A 26221-nucleotide genomic window follows, 5' to 3' on the forward strand; every position below is an offset into this window, starting at 1 on the left:
GAACATGATATTGGCTGCAATATCTGCACAAACATCGACAGTAGCATCAATGTCGTCGCAATTGGCATCCCAACTGGAAGCGCAAGAGGTACGTATAACAGAAATGTCATCACAAATATCCACCAACATGTCATCACAACTAGAAGAACAGAAAACGTATATGTCATCACAGATGGAATCCCAAGAGACGCGAATAACATCGAAGATTGAAGCACAAGAAACGCGTATGTCAGAAATGTCGACACAGATTACATCGAAGATGGAAGCACAAGAGGCACGGATATCCGAAATGTCAGCTCAAATTTCAGCACAGATATCATCGCAGATCTCTGCTCAACTGGAAGAGCAAGAAGGACGTATTTCCTCGAAGTTGGAGGCGCAAGATACAAAAATTTTACAGTTTGAAGAAAAAATCGAGGCCGAGGTGGATGCTTTGAGAGGACGTATCGAGCAGTTGCAACTAAATCGCCCAACAGTTTCAACTAGTAATCCAAAGGTAAAAACACCATCCTTTGACGGTTCTGTTCCTTTCCAGGTATTTAAGCTACAGTTTGAGAAGACCGCAGCAGTGAACCAATGGAATGCTGAAGATAAAGTTGCAGCTCTGTTCGTGGCACTGAAAGGGCCTGCCGCGGAAATCTTACAGACCATCCCAGAGTACGATCGGAACCACTACGAAACATTGATGAGCGCTTTAGAGAGACGTTACGGAAGCGAGCATAGGAAACAGATATTCCAAATTGAGTTGCAAAACCGCTATCAAAAAGCAAATGAGACATTGCAGGAGTTTGCTTCAGATATTGAAAGATTAGCTCATCTTGCAAATGCAGACGCACCCGTGGAATACACTGAAAGGGTAAAAATCCAGAGCTTCATAAATGGCATACGGGATGTGGAAACGAAGCGGGCTACATATGCGAATCCAAAACTAACGTTTACTGAAACGGTACGCCTGCACTGACTCAGGAAACAGCCTCACTTTTGAGTAAGCCAGGGTACAAAGCACGCCGTGTGGAAGTAGAAAGGCCAGAGTGGGTAGAAACAATTTTGGAAGCACTGAAGGGATCTCAACAGAAGAATGCCGGAGTTATTAATGTTTCAAGTGCGGCAACCCAGGTCACATTGCACGTCATTGCGATCTTGGTCCTAATAGTTCCAACAATGTGGGTGGCCATAAACGCAAAGCTGGAGGAGATGAGCAAGAGCGAGTAAGAGATAGAGAGCTAGATCCAGCTATTGAATGCCCTGTGATATCTGTGTCACAAATTGGTAGAAAATCGAGCAGTCTTACCGTCAGAGGGAATATGGATGGCAAAGAACGAGTACTGACTGTAGATACGGGCGCATCTCATTCCTTGATACGATCTGACTTGGTCAACAGGATAGTAAAACCGTTACCTGGAGCAAAGTTGCGTACGGTCACTGGCGAGCATAACCAAGTTCAGGGAGAAGTGATATGTGAAGTATTGATTGGGAAGGTCATGGTTCTACACAAATTTGTTGTGGCGGAGATTGTTGATGAAGTTATATTGAGAGTGGATTTCTTGGTTGACCATGACATCAAGATCGATATGCAGAGAAGGGTGATACGTTATGAGAACCAAGATGTGCCACTTAACTTTAGTTTGGAAAAAGGGTTCAGCAGTAATCGGGTACTGGTGGAGAATACTCGACGAAGGCCACGAAATTCAAAGGTAAAGGTTGATAGATCGAATGGGCCAAATAAATCAAAATCAAAAGTACCTGCGAGAGAAACACTGGCATTGACAAAACCTAAAAGACGCAGGAAAACGAAGCAACGAATTTCCGAGAAAGAATGCGAGGGTAGTTTCAAGCCGGAGCGCACTACTGTTGTAAAATGTGGGAACGATACCGATTATGCAAAGAAAATTCGTCCAGCGCAAGCTCTACGAAGTGGTTCATTGACCAAACAACAGAGTGTGAAGGAACGGCCCAGGGTAATGAGTAGTAAGATGAAACACTGGCATGACAAGAAATTTAATTCGGAAGGTTTCTTGGCGGGAGATTTGGTACTGTTAAACAGCTCTCACCGGTGGAAAGGTGTTCCAGCTAAATTTCGGTGCAGTTGGGAAGGCCCGTACAAAGTTGTGAAGAAGATCAGTGATACCATCTACCGCATACAAACCACTGGGAAACCACGGGTTAGAAGAGTGGTACATTTGGAGATGCTAGCGGCAGTTAGATCGGGAGATTTGTCTGATCGGGACGATCAGACTTAGGTGGAGGGCAGTGTCACGGATATTAGCATCACTAAGCTATACCCTCACTAAGGCGATGCTAAGGCCATGCCAAGCAGTATTTACGTTAATAATCAAATCAAGTATACACATATATAAGGCAGCCCAGAGAGATGTCACACACAGATTCATTTACTTATACGCCTATGTGCGCGCGTATTTGGTTATTAAGCCAGCGAGTAGCAAAGTATAAGTGTTATTGTGAAGTACTTTAATAAAGGCCATTTTTCTATTGTTCAATATTGGAGTTATTTATTTAACAGTTTAGTGATTCGAACTTAGCAGAGGATTGCAAATAAGAGGATTTGCAGTAAATCTGATGCAATATATATAAAAGAAAATGGTGTTAGATACACTATAAATCAAGAACGGATGAACTGATTTGGCTGAAAATTGGTGCGAGAGGTAGCTTAGAACCAGGAGACGGACATAGGATACTTTTTATTCCGTCTGGATGGGTTTCCGGATCCGTCCGGGATGCCGTCGGGGTTATTTTGGTACTTTTTCGGGAGTATGTCAGGGTTATTTGGGGATTCCTCCGGGATCATTTTTGGATGGTTTTCGGGATACATCTGGGATGCCGTCGGGGTTATTTCGTGACATTCTCGGCATCATTCAAGCATCATTTCTGGATAGTTTTCGGGATCCATCTAGGATCACGTCGGGGTTATTTCGGGACATTCTCGGTATCCTTCAGGCATCATTTCTGGATAGTTTTCAGGATCCGTCCGGGATCCCCTCAGCGTAATTTCCCAACATTTTTTGGGCTAATTCGAGATCATTTGGGGACCCTTCTGGCATCATTTCTGGATGGTTTTCGGGATCCTTTCAGGGTCATTTCGGGACTATTTCGGGATTATTTTGGGACTCTTCTGCCATAATTTTTTGATGATTTTCGGGATCCGGTCAGGGTCATTTTGGAACCTTTTCGGGACTATTTCGGGATCATTTTGGGACCCTTTTTGGGATCCCGTCGGGGTAATTTCAGGACCATTTCGGGATCATTTCGGTGTAATTTCGGGACATTTCGGGATAATTTAAGGACCTTTCCCGGATGGCGCTTGGGGTCCATCCGGGAACCCGTCAGAGTCATTTCGGAACTTTATCGAGACTATTTCGGAATCATTTGGGTACCCTTCAGGGATCAGTTTGCGTCGTTGTAATTTCGGGACATTTCGGGATAATTTAAGGACCTTTCCCGGATGGTGCTTGTGGTCCATCCGGGAACCCGTCAGAGTCATTTCGGAACTTTATCGAGACTATTTCGGGATCATTTGGGTACCCTTTAGGGATCAGTTTGCGTCGTTGTTATTTCGGGACTATTCTGGGACCATTTGGAGAGGGAGGGATATAAAAAGATGGAGAACAGGAAGAGCCATAAGATTGAGGCTAAATGCCCAAAAAGAAACAAATAATAAATTAGACTCAGTAATTGGTAAAATCCTTTAAAAAGTTGTTTATTATTTACTAGGGGATCCACTCGTATGGGCTATGGGCTTTCTGACTTTGGACACTCTAGCCTTCGACTTTCTTTAACCCTGACAGGACGGACTATTGTATGCCGATAACTGCTCCCTGTGCAACCTTCACCCCAGTCATTCCCCGGGAGAGGAATGGGGAAGAGGACTCATCCGAGGAAGGGGACCGGTCGGATGGGTCGAATATGGACGGGAAGGTTGGTGGGCCTTTTGTCAAGTGCTAAATGTAAGCCGCAAATTTAAGTTGGCTGGTCACTACAGCATCTGACATCCTTTGCTCTGAAAGCAACGGAGAAGATTGTAGACCACGAGATTAGATCAAAGGCTCTCGATGGAATACCACTACATCGAGATCAGCATGTTATAGGACAGGCAGGTCGACAGAAACTGCATTGTATCAGCTGTCAGAAATCCAAAGTGCGTTCGAACGCGAAGAGGTTGCGCTATGCGCATTTTTGGACATAGAGGGGACTTTCAACAACACGGCCCACGAAAGTGTGAATCGGGCACTCGAGAGAAGAGAGATACAACGTCCAATCCGTATGTGGATAAACGCCCTACTGCATACGAGGATCGCCGAACCCTCGAGTGGGAACGGTACAGTAGAGATCAAGACAACGAAGGGATGTCCACAAGAGGGCGTCCTGTCAACCCTGCTGAGGAGCCTGGTAGTAGATGAACTTCAACAGAGGCTCTCAGAGAAGGGAATCCGATGTCAGGGTTCCGCGGATGATATTGTTATAATTGTAAGAGGCAAATTTGAAAGCGCCCTTTGTGACACAATTCAAAGGGAATTGAGGGTAACGAAAGAATGGTGTTCTGAGGTGGAGCTAAGTTTCAACCCTAACAAGACAGCCATTGGTGTGCAGACGTATTACAGGAAGATCCTGGGGATGCAGCCCAAAGATCCTAAGATGGATGTACACTACTACAGTGAGACTTATCAGAGTGTATGAAGCAGTTGCGTGGGCATCGAGGACCAACAACAACAACCGTACAAAAGTCAGTCACGAAGCTTCAACGCTTGGCATGTGTCTGCATTACGGGAGCTATGCGAACATGGCCATAGCGGCAATAGAGGTGGTGCTTAATTTAACGCCTCTACACATAATAATTGAGCAGTCAGCCAGGAGCACTTTAGTAAACAAAGCTAATGAGGGATGCGGAAGCAGATTTCACTCATCCAACTTCCAAGTGATGCGATGATCAAGCTAATTAAGTTTGAGAAGCGCTTCAAAATAGAGCTGGGGAACAAGTGTACATAGGACACCTCCAGAATTGAAGCGCTTCACCAGGAGCACACTATAATATGGTACACCGATGGCTCGAAGACACCGGAGGGCATAGGAGCGGATATCTTCGGCCCCGAACCAAAATGTCCCTACCAATCGGAAAATGTCCGAGCATCTACCAAGCCGAAGTTTTCGCAGAGATAAATTTTCAGCGGGGATATACAAACGAGGGAATCGCTATATTCAGCGACAGTCAGGTTGCGCTCAAGGCACTATATTCAGTTGAGATTAAATCATCAACAGTCCTTGAGTGCGTAGAGAAGTTAAGCAGTCTAGGGGCCAATAACACCAATCCATTTAGCCTGGGTAACTGGACACAGAGGAGTAGATGGTAACGAGCTCGCCGGGTTGGCGGCGGCGGAAAAGCCAATAGGACCCGAGCCCATCATACCGATAGTGTCACACACAACAAGGGAAGAGTTCAGGCAAAAAGGCGTGCTTCAGAGAACAACACTGGCGCGAAAGTCCAGGATAGGAGGATAAGCGATATAAAGCCATGATTAAGCTCCCAAAAAGCAGCTTTAGAATTTTAACAGGCATACTCACAGGTCACTGCAGGCTAAAGAGCCACATGGATAAACTAAGTATATTGTCTAGTAGCCTCTGTCGATTCTGTGATCGCGAAGATAAGACTGCAGAACACATCCTGATGGAATGCAATGCAGTCGCGAGAGGGAGATGAGAATTCAAAGAAATCAAAAGGCGAATATTGGGCATTTTTTTGTTTGACAGAAATTTTTTTGTTTGACAGAAAATATCATTTTTTTACCCACCACAGTGCTCGTTATTAGATTTTCACAACGAGTATTGCAAAGAACACGAATCGCCTAATATGAAAAAGTGATGTGATAAAATGAAAAAATTAATTTCTCAGCGAGCATGAATTTTTTTTCACTTCATCACTTCATAGAACGTGAATTGACCCCCAGTTAGGAAAATTATTCTTGTTCGTGAATATGCCGTAAATTTGCCGTACATAAGTCATATTTAATAAATTCGAAAAAAATGTCATACTTTTTTATGGTCCCCCGCCAACTTCATATAAATGTAGTGCTTCACCTCTGAAATAAGTAACTATGTAAGTGGTACATTTCATGGTTTTATTTAACTTTTACATAAAACACAAGTTTGGGATTAATATTGGTATTTTTCTCCAACCTTTGCTCCTTTTCGTGCAAATCATCGTAAAGTATATATTTTCCACCCCTTAGGCATATTGCCGTATAATGGCCCATATCATCCGACCCTTTTTGGAATTCCGAACCTTCGTAGCATACCATTCCCGTAAGATCAAATATGCTTCCGTCTTCCCCTGTTAGTTCTTTTTGGTAATTTATGTAATTCTGCATATAAACCCCTTTGGGTTAACGAATAAACCTCAAAGCATATAAGAGTTCCTGCAAAGAGCTTAAATTGGCGTTTCAATGATGAGCAACATTATACTAAAATAATTAGCCCATTGACGAGGTCCCATACTGTCTCAAAAGTGCTTTGATGTTATTTCTCAAATACAAGTATGCTAAGTTATTATCAAACGAATTATTTAGGCTCATTCCGTTTCAGGACACCCGGTCCGCGCAGGACATGATTTTTGATTTCGATGAAATTTTAATGTTGTTCCTTGGTCAAAATAATGAAACATGTGTTTTTTTTTTTGTTGCCTCAAAAATTTTTTTCTTATTTATCGGCAATTGAATTCCATAAAATGTAATCGGTATTTTATTTACCTATTTTTTCAACTGTCAATAACTATGTCCAAAATTAACCGATTCTCATGACTTCTTTTTTTTGAAATGTTCGTTATTACATTTAATTTTATATAACTTTAAAACAATAGCATATAGTTTAAAAAAAATTTGTTTAGTATTTAGTAAAAATTTATGACTTTTTTCAAAAATTAATTTCTCAAAAATGTTATTTTTTTGTTGTTTAAACTTTTTCTATATTGAGTGAACAGTTCATATCTCAACTTGGCCAAATGTCTATTAGTCAAAATTCGTTGTTTTCGATATATGCATTTTTAAATATTAAACATTTTTTTCCCCCATTTATTGATGCAATGCATTACAGCATACAATAACTTTGTAAAAAATTAACCGATTCTCATAATATTTTCTTTGAAATATTCGCTATTACTTTTAATTAAAAAAAATTATTATAGTATTTAGCAGGGATGCACCTTAACGTTAAGCTAATCGTTTATCAAAAAATTTCCACAGTTTCCGTCGAAACACTTCGAAATATTATCGATAACGAAATTATCAAGATAAATTGTATCTCGTTTTTAACCGAAACGAAAAGCTTTCGTTAACGTTAAAAACGTTAACAAAAACGTGATACTTTAAGTTTGAATTGTGCTGGCAATGCTATAGCCATGGTGAAGCCACAGCGAGCGGACATACACACACAAACTCCATGTAATTTGTTTGTGTAATTCGTTGGTGGTAATGTCAAAAATACTCTGAGAAATGTTCGTACTGTCAAAACTCATGAGAAAAGTTGCAATCAGCTTGGCTAATGCTTTCACCTTTAATGACTCCGCCATCAATCAGCTTTGCCAGCATAGTTTGAATTCAATAATCAACATAAACGATTTGATTTCGTTTTGATATGGCAGAAAACGAAACAAAATCATTTCATTAATTTGACGTTCTTAACGTTAATAAACGAAACAAAATGACTTTGTTGCGTTTATTAACGTTAATTATCGTAACGAAATGATATCGGTTCGTTGGTTAGGCATGCCTGGTATTTAGTAATAATTTATTACGACTTTTTTTTTCAAAAATTGATATTTCAAATAACGATTATTGTTTTTTGTTTAAACTTTTTCTATATGAATATGGCAAAATATTTCACTAAACCTTCAATACCGTCATAAGAGCCTTTGCCATGTCCTGTTACAAAATCACTGTAATTCTGAAAAATAACAAAAAATGAATGTATTCAATAATAAATGTGATATTTTAATTAATTTTAAGCATTTGGCATTGATCGCCTTGTATGCTGATATGTAATTCATCAATATATGGCGAAAAAAAGATTAATATTCAAAAATTCATATTCCGAAAACAACGAGCGTTGGCCAAAGGATATTTACCCAAGTTGAAATATAAACTGCTCACTCGATATAGAAAAAGTTTAAACAAAAAACAATAACCGTTATTTGAAATATCAATTTTTGAAAAAAAGTCTTAAATTATTACTAAATACTATAATATTTTTTTTAATTAAAAGTAATAGCGAACATTTCAAAGAAAATATTATGAGAATCGGTTAATTTTTTACACAGTTATTGTATGCTGTAACGCATTGCATCAATAAATGGGGGAAAAAAAGTTTAATATTCAAAAATTCATAATTCCGCACGTGTATTTGAAAAAATACAGGCTTTTGTCAATTTTTACAAAGTCCATGTTCATTGTTAAACCATTTTTGAGAATTTGCAAGTTACTCGCTTTAGAGGTGAATGGCAGAGCATCTGCTATTTTCCGTGGGTTGCCAAGATATATGTTACTGTTTTCTTTTACTACGGCTTTCTAATTTTTTTTTGCTTCTTGAAGTGCTAAGCCTCCGTAGTTCTCCATCTCCTTAAGTGCAACTTTGTATGAAAACCTGCTATTTGCCCATTCCAAACATGTTCTCCTGCCGTCTTCTGAATATGGATGTAGGAACGAACAATTGTCTGATGCATGAATTCGTCTTTGGCAAACTATGCACAACTTTACAGGTAATGTTGAGCTTCCACAAAAGCAATTACTCTTGGTTAATTACTTTTAATGGAGATCGGTTTAACTGCAGTTCGAGTTTTATTACAAGCATTTATCAAGTCAAAATTATTATCTATTTACATCGTCTCGCTTACGGGGGGAACAGCAGTCGCCCCCCTAGGAGCACCAGGTTCTAAAGCAACCGATTCAGAAACAGGGGCTGTGATTAGGGCTGCGAGTGCGGTTGTTGTTATAGCAGTCGAATCATTACCAGAATTGGGTTGAATAGCAGGAACATTAACAGCATCAGAATCATCAGCATTAACAGAATTAGTGCTGTTCCCAACAGCATTCGCTTTGTTTTTTGAAGCTGAAGTCTTGTTGTTGTTGTTGTTGTTGTTGTAGCGATAAGGTTGCTTCCCGAAGGCTTTGTGGAGTGTTATCGATGTGATGGTCCTTTGCCGGATACAGATCCGGTACGCTCCGGTAACACAGCATCATTAAAGTGCTAGCCCGACCATCTTGGGAACGATTTATGTGGCCACGTTAAACCTTCAGGCCATCCCTCCCTCCCCACCCCCAAGTTCCTTGAGGAGCTTAGGGTCGCCAGAGCCTCGTCTGTTAGTGAAACAGGATTCGCCGCGGATAGGTGAGGTTGACAATTGGGTTTGGAGAAGCTATATATTGCGCTGGCAACCTGAAGGGTTGCGCTACACAGCCCCTTGAATCTGGTATTTTAGTCGCCTCTTACGACAGGCATACCTACCGCGGGTATATTCTGACACCCTAACCCGCTGGGGGGCTGAAGTCTTGTTCTTACTAGACAGTGAAAAGTTAGCAGCAGTACTGGGGTTAGTTAACAGTTATATTGGGAATATCATCAGTATTAACAGGTGCTGGCAATCGTTTAGCATAAGACATTTGTGTATTGAACATAAACTTTTTTTTTATTATAGCCGCTTCGTCGATAATGACATCTTCAGTTTCCAAATCATTGCCATATTCCGAATCAGACTCTTGTATGTCCATCTCCGTAATCAATTTTTCGTAGTCTTCTTATCCGTAGTAATTAATAATTTTAATTCATTCTAACTAATGTCCCATGTAGTTCTTAAACCATTCACATGAAGTTGGCGGCCCACCATAACAAAAATTTTATTTTTTTTTTTTCGAATTTATAAAATATGCCACTTATCTACAATTTTTTTTTTTTTTTTTTTATTACGGTCGTTAAGACCTAGTTTAGAATAAATAAAAATTTATTCCTTACATGCTAAGTGTTTTACAATATATAAATAATTTGTCTTTAAACTTCTTAATATTTTCACAGTCTTTAATCGCAGTAGGTAATTCATTATACATTTTATACCCTATGTATTCTAGGGTCTTCTTTGCGAACTCAATTCTTACTCTAGGCAGTCTTATATTTTTGCAATACCTAGTTCCATAGGTTAGGTTAGGTTGATGAGGACCTCACGTAGACTGAATAAATCCGTAGTGTTACCAGAAGTTTGTTTTAACGACCAAACTGAAAAACCCTATCAAAAACCAGGACCTATGTTATAAAATAACTCCGCCCTTTTGGCAAATACTAGAAGCTTCCCAGGATTTAAGCCACTTGCTGCTTCTAGATCTGACAGCTGTATTACTCTTTATAGCTGGAGTCTTAGCCTGGCAAGCGCAGGGCAAGAGCACAGAACGTGCTCGATCGTTTCCTTCTCCAGCCCGCATTTCCTACATCTGCTATGACTGATCAAGCCTAATTTAAAGGCATGTGACGCCAGAAGCCAGTGTCCAGTCAGAATACCCGTCATGAGTATACAGTCCTCGCAGAGCTCACAGAGTATATTAAGTGTGATTGGATAACGGTTGGTTGTACATATATAAAGGAATCGAGATAGATATAGACTTCCATATATCAAAATAATCAGGATCGAAAAAAAATTTGATTGAGCCATGTCCGTCCGTCCGTCCGTCCGTCCGTTAACACGATAACTTGAGTAAATTTTGAGGTATCTTGATGAAATTTGGCATGTAGATTCCTGGGCACTCATCTCAGATCGCTATTTAAAATGAACGATATCGGACTATAACCACGCCCATTTTTTCGATATCGAAAATTTCGAAAAACCGAAAAAATGCGATAATTCATTGCCAAAGGCGGATAAAGCGGTGAAACTTGGTAGGTGGGTTGATGTTATGACGTAGAATAGAAAATTAGTAAGATTTTGGACAATGGGCGTGGCACCGCCCACTTTTACAAGAAGGTAATTAAAAATTTTGCAAGCTGTAATTTGGCAGTCGTTGAAGATATCATGATGAAATTTGGCAGGAACGTTACTACTATTACTATATATGTGCTAAATAAAAATTAGCAAAATTGGATGAAGAGCACGCCCACTTTTTAAAAAAAATTTTTTTTAAATTCAAATTTTAACAAAAAATTTTATATCTTTACTGTATATAAGTATATTAAGTCAGAATTCAACTCCAGTAATGATATGATGCAACAAAATACAAAAATAAAAGAAAATTTCAAAATGGGCGTGGCTCCGCCCATTTTCATTTAGTTTGTCTAGAATACTTTTAATGCCATAAGTCGAACAAAAATTTACCAATCCTTCTTAAATTTGGTAGAGGCATAGACTCTATGACGGTAACTGTTTTCTGTGAAAATGGGCGAAATCGGTGGAAGACACGCCCAGTTTTTATACACAGTCCACCGTCTGGCCTTCCTCTCGGCCGTTAACACAATAACTTGAGCAAAAACCGATATATCTTTACTAATCTTAGTCCACGCACTTATCTGAACTCACTTTATATTGGTATAAAAAATGGCCGAAATCCGACCATAACCACGCCCACTTTATCGATATCGAAAATTACGAAAAATTAAAAAAATGCCATAATTCTATACCAAATACGAAAAAAAGGATGAAACATGGTAATTGGATTGGTTTATTGACGCAAAATATAACTTTGGAAAAAACTTTGTAAAATGGGTGTGACACCTACCATATTAAGTAGAAGAAAATGAAAAAGTTCTACAAGGCGAAATCAACAGCGTTTGGAATCTTGGCAGGCATACTGTTAGTGGTATTGCATATATAAATAAATTAGCAGTACCCGACAGATGATTTTCTGGATCACCTGGTCCACATTTTGGTCGATATCGCGAAAACGCCTTCACATATACATCTAAGGGCTACTCGCTTTTAAAACCCTCATTAATACCTTTAGTTTGATATCCATATCGTACAAACACATTCTAGAGTCACCCCTGGTCCACCCTAATGGCGATATCTCGAAAAAGCGTCCACCTATAGACCTAATGCCCTCTCCCTCCTAAAATGCTCAGTAACACCTTTCGTTTGATACCCATATCGTACAAACATTCTAGAGTCACCCCTGGCCCACCCTAATGGCGATATATCGAAAAGTTGTCCACCTATAGACCTAATACCGACTCCCTCTTAAAATGCTCAGTAACACCTTTCGTTTGATACCCATATCGTACAAAGATTTTAGAGTCACCCTTGGTCCACCTTTATGGCGATATCTCGAAAAGGCGTCCACCTATAGAACTAAGGATTACTCCCTTTTAAAATACTCATTACCACCTTTCATTTGATACCCATACCGTACAAACACATTCTAGAGTCACCCTGGCCCACCCTAATGGCGATATCTCGAAAAGGCGTCCACTTATAGACCTAATGCCCACTCCCTCTTAAAATGCTCAGTAACACCCTTCGTTTGATACCCATATCGTACAAACATTCTAGAGTCACCCCTGGCCCACCCTAATGGCGATATCCCGAAAAGGCGTCCACCTATAGACCTAATGCACACTCCCTCTTAAAGTGCTCAGTAACACCTTTCGTTTGATACCCATATCGTACAAACACATTATAGAGTCACCCCTGGCCCACCCCTAATGGCGATATCTCGAAAAGGCGTCCACCTATAGACCTAATGCCCACTCCCTCTTAAAATGATCAGTAACACCTTTCGTTTGATACCCATATCGTACAAACACATTATAGAGTCACACCTGGCCCACCCTAATGGCGATATCTCGAAAAGGCGTCCACCTATAGACCTAATGCCCCACTCCCTCTTAAAATGCTCAGTAACACCTTTCGTTTGATACCCCATATCGTACAAAGATTCTAGAGTCACCCTTGGTCCACCTTTATGGCGATGTCTCGAAAAGGCGTCCACCTATAGAACTAAGGATCACTCCCTTTTAAAATACTCATTACCACCTTTCATTTGATACCCATATCGTACAAACACATTCTAGAGTCACCCTGGCCCACCCTAATGGCGATATCTCGAAAAGGCGTCCACTTATAGACCTAATGCCCACTCCCTCTTAAAATGCTCAGTAACACCCTTCCTTTGATACCCATATCGTACAAACATTCTAGAGTCACCCTTGGTCCACCTTTATGGCGATATCTCGAAAAGGCTTCTTTCCACCTATAGAACTAAGGATACTCCCTTTGAAAATACTCATTAACACCTTTCATTTGATACCCATATCGTACAAACACATTCTAGAGTCACCCCTGGCCCACCCTAATGGCGATATTTCGAAAACGCGTCCACCTATAGACCTAATGCCAACTCCCTTTTAAAATGCTCAGTAACACCTTTCGTTTGATACCCATATCGTACAAACATTCTAGAGTCACCCCTGGCCCACCCTAATGGCGACATCTCGAAAAGGCGTCCACCTATAGACCTAATGCCCACTCCCTCTTAAAATGCTCAGTAACACCTTTCATTTGATTCCCATATCGTACAAACACATTCTAGAGTCGCCCCTGGTTCACCTTTATGGCGATATCTCGAAACGGTGCCCACCTATGGAACTAAGGATCACTCCCTTTGAAAATACTCATTAACACCTTTCATTTGATACCCATATCGTACAAACACATTCTAGAGTCACCCCTGGCCCACCTTAATGGCGATATCTCGAAAAGGCGTCCACCGATAGACCTAAGGCCCGCTCCCTCTTAAAATGCTCAGTAACACCTTTCATTTGATACCCATATCGTACAAACAAATTCTTGAGTCAGCCCTGGTCCACCTTTACGGCGACATCCCTAAATGGCGTCCATCCATAGATCTATGGCCTACTCTCTCTTAAAATACTCTTTAATACCTTCCATTTGATACACATGTCATACAACCACATTCCAGGGTTACCCTAGGTTCATTTTCCTACATGGTGATTTTCCTTATTTTGTCTCCATAGCTCTCAACTGAGTATGTAATGTTCGGTCACACCCGAACTTAGCCTTCCTTACTTGTTAATGATAGAAGCAACTTTGTTAGTCTAAGGTTATAAGACCTGCACATAATCTTCGACACTTTACAGCCCCGCGCTTGAACCCACGCCTTTCCTGCTTGGTCGATCGTGTGCACCTCTCGCCTTCGCTTAATTTCGCCCAGTCTTATTGGGACTTCTGTGGAGCAAGCTTCAAGGAATGCGCCCTTTTTAGCTAGTTCATCCGCTTTTTCATTCCCATCTATTCCTATATGCCCTGGTACCCAATATAGATGAATGCTTATCCCTGTCCCGATTCTCTCCAGGGACTGCTTACACTCTAACACGCATTTAGATGCTGTGCTATGCGAGATTATTGCCTTAATTGCTGCTTGACTGTCAATATAAAAGTTAACACGATTGCAGCTTGGACTATTTTCTTCCAGGATTTCTACTGGTTGTACTATTGGTTACGGCTACTATTTCCGCTTGGAAAACGCTACAGTAATCCGGCAGCCAACCGTCCACCTCTATTGGTGGCCTTAAGATCGCCCTCGAAGCGCAGATAGGGAATCAGGTAGTCTGTTCGTCTTCGGATTGATGACGCTATACTACTATGGCCGTATGGTCGGCGCTCACGCTGCCCCGAGGCACCGAGCCTAGTTGCAGTTGTTAACGCTATGTTCTTCGCTACCAGGTGGAATATTATGGATCTCATGATTGTATTTTATTTTATTACTAAGGTAGCCCGGTAACATTCCCAATCTTGCATGGTGTATAAACTTCAATGTAAAATAAGTAATTCACTGTTTTATACTGAGCCAAATATAACTTTTTAAATCGTTTTGGCGTATGATGTTCTGATTTTTGCAAAATAACATGAACTTAGTCTTACCTATATTTAACTGCAATTTTCTAAGGCACAACCATTTGTATACGGCAAATTCGTGTCCAGGAATTTTTTAGCTGGTCTCTAAGGTGGTTTTCTAAATATGGCCACGGTAAGTTTTTTTGTTTCACTGATAAATTACGGAAAATTCACGGCAATTTTCCCAATAGGTAATTTTTTTTCACGTAAAAGTTGTCTTGCAAACTTCAGAAAAAATTTAAAAAAAATGTGTCAGCCGACCAAACCTCTTGTGATTGATCTGATGCAGGACCACACGGAAAGGATATTATTGTGTAAGAGGTGCATTCTCTTGGTCTAGAAAGCGTGGAATATTTTCTGTATATACATATATAGTATACAAACCATTTATAAAGATAAATGAGTAGGTCCGTCAAGCTGGACCCCCCACGATGGATGCGAAATTTGGTAGGCCAGGTATTATGTGCTATTTATGTGCTAATTTGTTCCCAAAATAAAAAATTTTGTGCTCAAAATTTATGTACTTTTTTTTAACCTCAAAATGGGGGGTCCAGCTGGACGTCCACTTTTGAAGTTTTAAAAAAATCATTAAAAGTTGTCAAAAACCCGAATTCTTTTTTGCACTATTGAGCACGTAAATAGCACATAATTCCCACATTTAAATTGTTTTGTTTGGCCTAGTGCTTACGAGGGCGGGTCTAGCTGGACGTCCAGCTGGACCCACCACTTTTGATGTTTTAAAAAAAGACGCCCCCCCCCCACCCCCCTCATAAGCACTACGTCAAACAAAAAAATTTAAATGTGAGAATTATGTGCTATTTATGTGCTCCAACATAAGCTACGGTCTGTCCAGAAAAACAGAGGGGTGACAAGGGGGGAGCGGGGACATATAACCCCAGACGGAAATATCGAAACGGGATAGGTGCAGAATTTTGCGCTATTTATGGGCTCGATAGTTCCAAAAACGATTCGTTTTTTTGACAACTTTTAATGTTTTTTTTAAAACATCAAAAGTGGGGGGTCCAGCTGGACGTCCAGCTAGACCCCCCTCGTAAGCACTAGGCCAAACAAAACAATTTAAATGTGGGAATTATGTGCTATTTACGTGCTCAATAGTGCCAAAAAGAATTCGGTTTTTTGATAACTTTTAATGATTTTTTTAAAATTTCTAAAGTGGGGGGTCTAGCTGGTTCGTAAGCACTAGGCCAAACAAAACAATTTAAATGTGTGTGGGGGGGGGGGGGGGGGGGTCTAGCTGGACGTCCACTTTTGAAGTTTTAAAAAAATCATTAAAAGTTGTCAAAAACCCGAATTCTTTTTTGCACTATTGAGCACGTAAATAGCACATAATTCCCACATTTAAATTGTTTTGTTTGGCCTAGTGCTTACGAGGGCGGGTCTAGCTGGACGTCCAGCTGGACCCACCACTTTTGATGTTTTAAAAAAACATTAAAAGTTGTCAAAAAAACGAATCGTTTTTGGAACTATCGACCCCATAAATAGCACAAAATTCTGCACCTATCCCGTTTCGATTTTTCCGTCTGGGGTTATATGCCCCCGCTCCCTCCTTGTCACCCTCTGTTTTTCTGGACAGACCGCAGTTTATGTTGGAGCACATAAATAGCACATAATTCCCACATTTAAATTTTTTTGTTTGACCTAGTGCTTACGAGGGGGGGTCTAGCTGGACTCCCCACTTTTGAAGTTTTAAAAAAATTATTAAAAGTTGTCAAAAAACCGAATTTTTTTGGCACTATTGAGCACGTAAATAGCACATAATTCCCACATTTAAATTGTTTTGTTTGGCCTAGTGCTTACGAGGGGGGTCTAGCTGGACTCCCCACTTTTGAAGTTTTAAAAAAATCATTAAAAGTTGTCAAAAAACCGAATTTTTTTGGCACTATGGAGCACGTAAATAGCACATAATTCCCACATCTAAATTTTTTTTTTTGACCTAGTGCTTACGAGGGGGGGTCTAGCCGGACGTCCAGCTGGGCCCCCCACTTTAGAAGTTTTAAAATAATTATTAAAAGTTGTCAAAAAACCGAATTTTTTTGGCACTATTGAGCACGTAAATAGCACATAATTCCCACATTTAAATTGTTTTGTTTGGCCTAGTGCTTACGAGGGGGGTCTAGCTGGACTCCCCACTTTTGAAGTTTTAAAAAAATCATTAAAAGTTGTCAAAAAACCGAATTTGTTTGGCACTATTGAGCACGTAAATAGCACATAATTCCCACATTTAAATTTTTTTGTTTGACCCAGTGCTTACGAGGGGGGTCTAGCTGGACCCCCCACTTTTGAAGTTTTAAAAAAATCATTAAAAGCTGTCAAAAACCCGAATTCTTTTTGGCACTATTGACCACGTAAATAGCACATAATTCCCACATTTAAATTGTTTTGTTTGGCCTAGTGCTTACGAGGGGGGGTCTAGCTGGACCCAACCGAATTCTTTTTGGCACTATTGAGCACGTAAATAGCACATAATTCCCACATTTAAATTGTTTTGTTTGTTGGACCCCCACTTATGAAGTTTAAAAAAAATCATTAAAAGTTGTAAAAAAACCGAATTCTTTTTGGTACTTTTGAGCACGAAAATAGCATATAATTCCCACATTTAAATTTCGAATCCATTGGGGGGGGGTCCAGCTTGACTGACCTTAAATGAGTACCCTTATTGTAGATTTTCATGGTGTTCAAGTGTAGTATCTTTAATAATTTTAATATTTTTAGTGAGATGAAGGGGCAAAATGAGGTATAATATCAATCATCAGCCTAACTTAAGTCAAAAAATTACCACAGCAACATCGCATCCGTTATTCACATCCCATTTGTTGTATATGTATGTAGCCTCTGGTTTTGGATTCCGAAAAAAAGTTCTAGTAAATACTCTCAATGTTGGTTTGTTCGTGTTTCGGAGGAAAAACCGCTCGAATTTGTTGCCTAATTGTTTGACAGTTATTTGCTTACGTGCGAGCGATTTGATAAGTTCACTGTGACAATTTCACTTTCTGGCATCCATAGATTTGGCCATAATCAATGTTCAGCAATTTTAGTATAAATTGATATTATAGTAGTCTAATTTCTAAGACGCGTATAGACCCCTCCAAAGAAGCCCTTACGCTCATAAAAAACCAAATCATGAGCAAATGGTACGAAGAAGTACTGAACTACGCGACAGGTAAACAAATTCTTTTTAACATACTCTTTACAAATAAACCTGAATAAATGAAACCTTAACCCAAAACAAATCAAAACTTTAAAAAGAATTCTCGCTGGATGCACCTATGTTGGTGCTTACCTGCACAAAATGAATATCCTCGATTCTAACTTCTGTGAATGTGGGGGATAAGCAATTACACCCACCAAACACGCCCGAATAGGCTTTAACATTTTTAACAACTACACCACCTTTGAGCTGATTTTCTAGGGTTTGATCCATACAGAATCACTCAACTTGCAGAATTCTATACGAAAGTAAAAATAACTTTTTTAATGAAATACTTAAAGTTAACCTCAACAGATGTTTCGCATATATTTATATAGGCCATTAGTTCACCTGGGGTGCTAGCACCGTTCACCACTTCCCCTTAATCTTAATAATAACAAATAAAGTAATTAAAAAAAAAATAAATGAACTGCACTACAACAAATATGATAAACTACTGAACCACAACATGGCATCAGTACTCCTAACGTTTTGAACTATCAAGATGTCAAGCACATCATCTCACATTTGGATATAAATATACATATACCGTGCTGTTAGCAAAATTTTCGGAGCGATACTCAGACAACAAGAATTCAAGTTACAATTGAAAAAGTAGAAATTAGTAAATTCATGGCGTAATTCTACACTTTCATGTAGTAAATCAAAGCGCAGATCTGCCAAACAAAAGAAAATACCTGGCGGGTGGAGACATACTCTCTGGCCAACAAGCTTAAACCAAAAAAAAAAAATTTAGCAAGTTCAAAAGATACAAACGAAAACCCGAAAAATTACCCCGGGCCCCTACGAACTCAATGTTGTTATCCATAGATTTTTCGCAGAACACTTGCATTGGCTGCATTCGGCCACGCTTATCAAAAATGATCCCACTAATGGGGTGGAATCGAAATTAAATCCCTGCAAAATGGACGTTGTAACTGCGCACTGTCCACAAGTGGTGCAATAAAACCAAGCTAATGCTGTTCAAGTTTTAAGCAAAATTTTTTCCTGCGTAAAACAACATTACACCAACCGCATGTAACTTCCAACTTCAACTGCCAATATCTCCGGACAGCGATACAATTTATCTTACCCAGTGCTTTCCAGATTATTGTTGTCGAAGTCAATACGCGTCTTTTAACAACTCTACCGACATTTTTGGACGCGTAATAGCAGTCGACCCATGTTCTAGACTTTTACTGCAACATGGTTTCATATCTCAGATCTACAAAACGACCTCTTCCATGATACTAGTTGTACATTTAGAAAATGCACTCTAAATAAATGGAAGCATGCCGGTTTCCCCATTATAAACATTGAACTTGCCTTTTACTGATTCTCGATCTTTATCAATTTCTTCTATTATTCTGCCCTTGCCGACAAGCAACTAGCAACACACAGCCGTATTCAACTGTTCAACTACAATGCCAACTGTTACGTCGCTGCACTGGATGACAATCTTTTGCATAATATCCTTTAAGCCAGTGGATTGCAGAATATATTTGGCCGGACCCTTCCAACTTCTTTTACTGAAAATATATAGTTTTAGTATAATTATTGACGTGTATTTAAATATATATATATGCACACTACCAATTTGCAAGCAAATAACTTAATTGAATTGTTCCCGACACAAAATTCGCCCAACACCCTGTAGTTTTCACAAATTAATTGGTGCCTATCTCAACAGCTTGTGTTCCTTTATTATTTATTCATTTTTTGCTCACTTTTTTAGCTCTTGTTATTGTTCTGTGGTTTATTCGAGTTTTTCAAAAGTTTTTCCAAGATTTTCAGGTTCTTTTTCAACTTTTCAGACGTGCAACGCAATGCTAGACACGAAGGAATTCGTTGCTAAAGAAGAATTCGGAATAATTGAAAATGGATTTTTCACATCGTTCGTTTGTCGTTTGTCCGCCATTAATGGGCTACCAGATGTAAGTTATTAATTACCACGGGGAAATTAGCAGAGACCAAATTTAATTATTTCAAATTATGAAATTGAAAATGTTGCCCGAATTCAAACATTTGTCAAAAATGTTATTTTGTAATAAGTTTCAAACGAAAATGCAAATATTTATTTTAATAATCTTTTTACGTTGCTTGATAATTATTATAAGCGAAAAGTATTTTTTCGTTGGTACGTTGATGAAAGAGATTGTACCCTCTTGACGGCCGTAATATTTATTACTCTGCCGCTATGTTACGGCCACTTAAAGCGGCACCGCTTTCGTGGAAGCCAAGCCTTAAGCGCGTCTTTTAACACCCCTCTCGATATTTTTGAAAGTGTATTACGGCGGCCACAGTGTTGTAGTGTAGTGTGCTCCGCCTACCACACCAAAGATCATGGTTTCATTTTTCCGTGAATGTCTTTAGAACAGCGCAAAATTCTCATTCGGAATATTGATACTAGGATCAAAACCCATCTTTTGACACCTCTCCCGATATTGTTGGACGTTTATTAGCAGTCGATAGCTGTTCTAGATTTTAACCGGGCTGACTACCAAAAAACGTATAAAAATACCGATAATGGTGTACGGGAGTCCTGAAAACAACCCCGACAGCTGCACTGTATGCAATTCTGCACATTCTACCTGTAGACCTGGTAGCAAAGAACATAGCGTTAACGACTGCAACCAGGCTCGGTGCCTCGGGGCAGCTTGAGCTCCGAACATACGGCCATAGTAGTATAACGTCATCAATCACAAGGCAAACAGACTACCTGATTCCCTATCTGCGCTTCGGGGGCGATCTTAAGGCCACATTAGAGGTGGACGGTTGGCGCAAGGGTGCTCAAATGGCGGACGAGGCGATACATGTGTACACAGGTAGTTCCAAAGTAGAGGAAGGAGTAGGGCCTTCGGTATACTGTGCTGATCCGGAAACAAAACAGATCCTACAGGCTTCCGGATTACTGTAGCGTTTTCCAAGCGGAAGTAGTAGCCGTAATACGCCAATTACACGGCTCAAGTATCCTTGTGCCAATTACCAATTTGCACAAGGATTTGCCTGGTGTGTGCACTGGTTGCGCTATTTGCGCAGAGAACTGCGCTAAAATCAAAAAGATTTTGATATTTACGCATGTCTGCAAATATTGCACATTCTTTTTTCTTCGTGTGTGGTGAATCTTACACAGTTTACCTGTGGTTTCTGATAATATAACATCAGTAATTATTGCTTAAAAATGTTAATATCGAAGGCGTAAGGACCATCTCTAGCTTGTAACAGGAATTCACACAAATTCAATAATACATAACATTTTTTTATACAATTAGAACACATGTTTCATTTGGTGCGCTCGTTGAAAAATGAATATTGCGCAGTGCTGCAATGAGTTGAGCTAGTCTTGCAACTAAAATATAAAAATTATAAATACAATGGAAAATAAACGCTTCTGGTGCGATTTTTTCGACTTATACTATGAATTACCAGCACTGTGGAAAATAAATAGTGTTTTTTTATACAATTAGTGCCTTTTTTATACAATTAAAACACATGTTTCATTTGTTGCGCTGCATTAAAAATGAATATTGCGCAGTGTTTTTGAGCCGTGTATGTCAAAATTTTCATTTGCACAAATTCCGTCGTTTTATATTTGCGCATGGTTTTTGTGTCATGTATGGGCCGTCTAACCAAACAATAGAAACCCTGGAAGAAAACAGCCCTAGATTCAATGGTGTTAACTTTTATATTGACAGTCAAGCAGCAATTAAGGCAATAATCTCGCATAGCACAATATCTAAATGCATGTTAGAGTGTAAGCAGTCCCTGGAGAGGATCGGGACAGGGAGAAGCAAACATCTATATTGGGTCCCACGGCATATGGGAATAGATGGGAATGAAAAAGCGGATGAACTAGCTGAAAAGGGCGCATCCCTTGAAGCTTGCTCCGTAGACCTCACAATTACATGATCGACCAAGCAGGAAAGGCGTGGGTTCAAGCGCGGGACTGTAAAGTGTCGAAGATTTTGTGTAGGTCTTTCAACCTTAGACTAACAAAGTTGCTTCTATCATTAAAAATAGAGGACTGTATACTCATGACGGGTATTCTGCCATTATAGTTTAGAATGAAACTATATTTAAAAAAAATATTTTTAAATTTAATTATATTTGGATATTTATTTTATCACACTTTTTGTATAAAAGATATTTTATTAACTATCAATATTTTCATTTTTTTGATATTTAACAATAAAAAATCTAATAATAATAAATTTAAAATATAACAAAGTATATTTATTATAAGTACATAAATAACCCTACATCTACCCCCTTATTATAGTTTCGAATAAAACTATATATTTTAAAATTTTATTTTTTATTTCAAAATAAAATAATTCAAAATCAATTTATAAAAATAAAGTATTTTTAAATAAAGTAGATAACTCTACAGACACTGCCTTCTGGCGTCACATGCCTTTAAATTAGGCTTGGTCAGTGATAGCAGATGTAGGAAGTGCGGGCTGGAGGAGGAAACGATCGAGCACGTTCTGTGCTCGTGCCCTGCTCTTGCCAAGCTAATTCTCCAGCTATTAGGAGTGATACAGCTGTCAGATCTAGAAGCAGCAAGTGGCTTAAGTCCTAGGTAGTCTAGCCAAGAGGACAGAGTTATTTTATAACATAGGTCCTAGTTTTTGATAAGGTTTTTCAGTTTGGTCGTTAAAACAAACTTTTGGTAACAACACTACGGACAAATTCAGTTTATGTGTGGTCCTCATGGACCGGCCAGTTCAACCGTGTTAACGAATACTTTTGACCTAGGCATCAGTTATAAGAATTAGTCCCACGATATCCGCCTTCGGATTGCTGATACACGGGTTTTGATACATCTTCCAAAATCGTTGGACATATTTCAGCAACAATCTCAAATTTGAACATTAATTCAGTGCAATTTTTAAATATGTAAAACATTTGCAAATTGCTTTAAAAAATTACTCCAGTTTTAAAGATCAATCCTCACGTATGGCATCGCTGTTCAAAATTCAATTTATCGTCCAAGTCGTTTTCAAATTGTGTTCGTTCGTATGCTCGTTCGTCTCTTGTCGCCATTTTCGTTGCATGTATTGCTCTATAACTATCCCATTCGCACGCCTTAGATTTGCTTAAAGTTGAAAAGATATATTGATTTTCATTTTTGTTGTTCCACTCTGTTCTACGTTTGCTTCTCCTCATGGCACTATATTCATCACACACTTTACACCATTTTGCGGGCTCTTTTTCTCTATCACTGCTCTAGTTTATTAAAAATTCACACCAAATTCGCATTTTCTTGCCCCTTTCTTTACACACACTTTCATCTTTTTATTCTATTTTTGGACTTTATAATATTTACGAGTTCACTTATTTTCCATGGCTGTTTTCGTTTTTATTTTTGTACATTTTAATTCCTGCCTCTTCCATGTTCTAACCACTTCCGAGCAACATTATTAAATTTGTTTTGATGCGCAAAGTCGCTGCACATTTATGCAAACAATGTACAATGAAATGAATATCAAAGGGGCCAAAACGTAAAATTCGATTCGAGCTATCGTAAAATTCGGGACCTTTAAACGTTTTGCAAATAAAAAAATTAGAACTTACTGCATAAGCCAAGTGTGGGCAAATTATTTATGCGTAGGTTGTAACAAGGAACACAATATTCTTCACTGTTCCATATAAAATTTGCTTCACGCTGTTTGGTTCGAATTGTATTTTGTAATCAAATGTTAAATTTTCACAGAAAAATACTATAGCCACGAAAGAGTAGGGATAACAACGATACATCGATCTTTTAAAACATTCGGACATCGGACAGAAATTCGATGTTTATCATCGATATTTGGGTTATGCTCAAATAACACCTGCCGATATCAATTTTGTTGTTTTTCCAACAAATCACTTACTCAGATTGCGCATTCAGGAGTTCAAAATTGCTTCGTTCTGCGCATCAACGTCACAGTTTACTGCTTGGGCAAATTAAAGAAAGGGAGAAAAAACAAGAGCTAAAGGAAAATGACGTATAAATTGCCCATAAAAACAGCTGATCTATTGTTTACATGCGCAATGCGCAATCTTCTTGTTTGATTTGTGGTTTTTGCGCTGTATTATAGCGTATCTCCACTTCGAGATGAATTTCTGTCGGAACGAATAGGGCGATCTGGTAACCACTGTTCAGGGAGTGCTCAGATTCTATAGGGAAGTCGGGTTCGTCATCCAGAACTGAGGCAGGGTGTTACGGTCTGCTGCTACGGCATATGGCTGCGATCCACTTGGGAGCGTGTTCACGGGAACACACCTAGCGATGTGGCGAAGGTTGCGATGAAAATTATCGAAAACAAGAAGGAAATGACAGACCGGCGATCACTAAGAAAAAAAAGAGCCCTTTTTTAACTACCACGTTTTCTGAGACGACACGAAAAAAAGAAGAAAATTTCAATTAAGTGGATGGCACGCGTCCGGAAAGGCAAAAAATAAAAAAAATGAGAATACAGCAATAAGTGTGTAATAGATACTCGTGTGGACTTGGCATTTCCGTACAAGCCAACAAAATTTGAAACAAGTTGAAGTGACGATTAATTGTACTACGAAATTGATATCAGCAACCATAACCTAAAAGTCTAATGAGTTGTGAAGGCTTTGACTAAACTCCAAAACGTGTGCGTACGTGGGTCTCATCGTTGGAATTGCGTGTCGTCTATGAAAAACGGCAAACTCATACAGAACAAGTGGTTCCAACATATTTTTCCAGCTAAGTCTTTAGGAAAAGGCACTCCGTTCAACTATAAAAAAAACAAAGAAAACTAGTTGTACCCCAGGAAAGTGCAAATGAAGTAACAATATTACAGAAGTTACGAGAAAGATATCTGCAACGTTATCAATCAATCTGCAGAAAAATAAATGTGATCTAAAAAGACAACATTTGAAAATCGTTTATAACATACTTCTCTGCTGTTAACTATAAAAAGCAGAACTTATTCCATTTATGTTCAATCAGTCATCTTTTACTAAGTATAAAATATACGAATTTTGCTGAACGCATTAAAACAGCGAGGAGTCTCACTACAATTGAAAAGTTGGTTCAAACATTTGCAAGCGGTTAGGTGTACATGAATGTGGTTGCAGTAAAGTTACAACCACCTGTGGCACACACTTTATATGCTCATGTGCCCGTTGAAACGGCAATGTTAGCCACAACCCATCTATATGGTCCAACAACGACTCAATTGGCAACACCACCACCAGACTTACAGAAACCACCAGTTACAACAACAACAGCAGAGCCGTAATTACAGTGCGGCAACAATAGCGCCAACGAAATCGCGCGCTGCCACCATCCGCGCGCACGCTACCATACTCGACGGCGCATCGTCGCGCGCAATAGCCACCAGCTTTACTAACAACGGCAGCCGGGCCGCCAACTATAGGCCGCTGCAGCATCACGACGCGGACCGCAACAACAACAGGGCCCCGAACCTAGGCCTGTTGCAACGCCACTCACAGTAACCACAACATTTAGAACAATGGGTGAGTTCGTTCCATGTCACTGACCACTACACTCCACTTAAGTCTTAATATGCAGTACATTTCTTTTACAAACGCTTATTATAAAACCTTAGCAAAATTACTTTGAAAGCGCGAACGCAAGATTCAAACCATACGCAGGCCGTTCATGAGAGCGCAATTTTTTGTTGGGTGTAACCAAGCGAAAATTTTTTTTTTGTTTCGTTTGGTTCGAAAATTACTGCTAACATGCGGTCCTGGTCTAAGTAACAAGTCGTAGCATACCTATAAGGTTCTTTTTTTTGTATTTCATACACTCAAAAAAAAAAAAAAGAAAGGAACTAAGTATAAATACCTTTCCCCGTTTGGAGGGTTATCAAGAACTAAATGTAAAAAGGTTGCAATCAATAAAATTTTTTTTTCTATATACAATTTAAGGAAAATATATCCAAAGTTCTCAACAAAAACTCACAAACAAATAAAATAAAGACGTATAGAAACATTTAAGCATATACGTAACATATTTTTGTATTATACCTTATATAACACAGTTGTAGATGTACATACATACGAGCATATGAGAAAGAAATGAAAATATGCGAAAGTTTAAATAATTCAAAAGAAAGAAAAATTTAAGCTAATTGTATTTA

General features: G+C 39.1%; 1 protein-coding gene across 2 annotated transcripts in view; it reads right to left on the bottom strand.

The window, feature by feature from the left end:
* The window catches only part of psq (pipsqueak), a 166218-nt gene extending 146220 nt beyond the window's left edge, over positions 1–19998 (bottom strand). For both annotated transcript variants that reach the window (XM_067776946.1, XM_067776945.1), the window contains exons 1-2: positions 19689–19998; positions 19422–19624 (exon numbers count right to left, since the gene is read on the bottom strand). The gene's annotated coding sequence lies outside the window, so the exon portion shown is untranslated. The remainder of the gene's footprint in view (positions 1–19421; positions 19625–19688) is intronic.
* Between the last annotated feature and the right edge of the window lie 6223 nt (positions 19999–26221).

Source organism: Eurosta solidaginis, chromosome 3 (genome assembly GCF_040869045.1).
Source record: "Eurosta solidaginis isolate ZX-2024a chromosome 3, ASM4086904v1, whole genome shotgun sequence".
NCBI classification, from domain to species: Eukaryota; Metazoa; Arthropoda; class Insecta; order Diptera; family Tephritidae; genus Eurosta; species Eurosta solidaginis.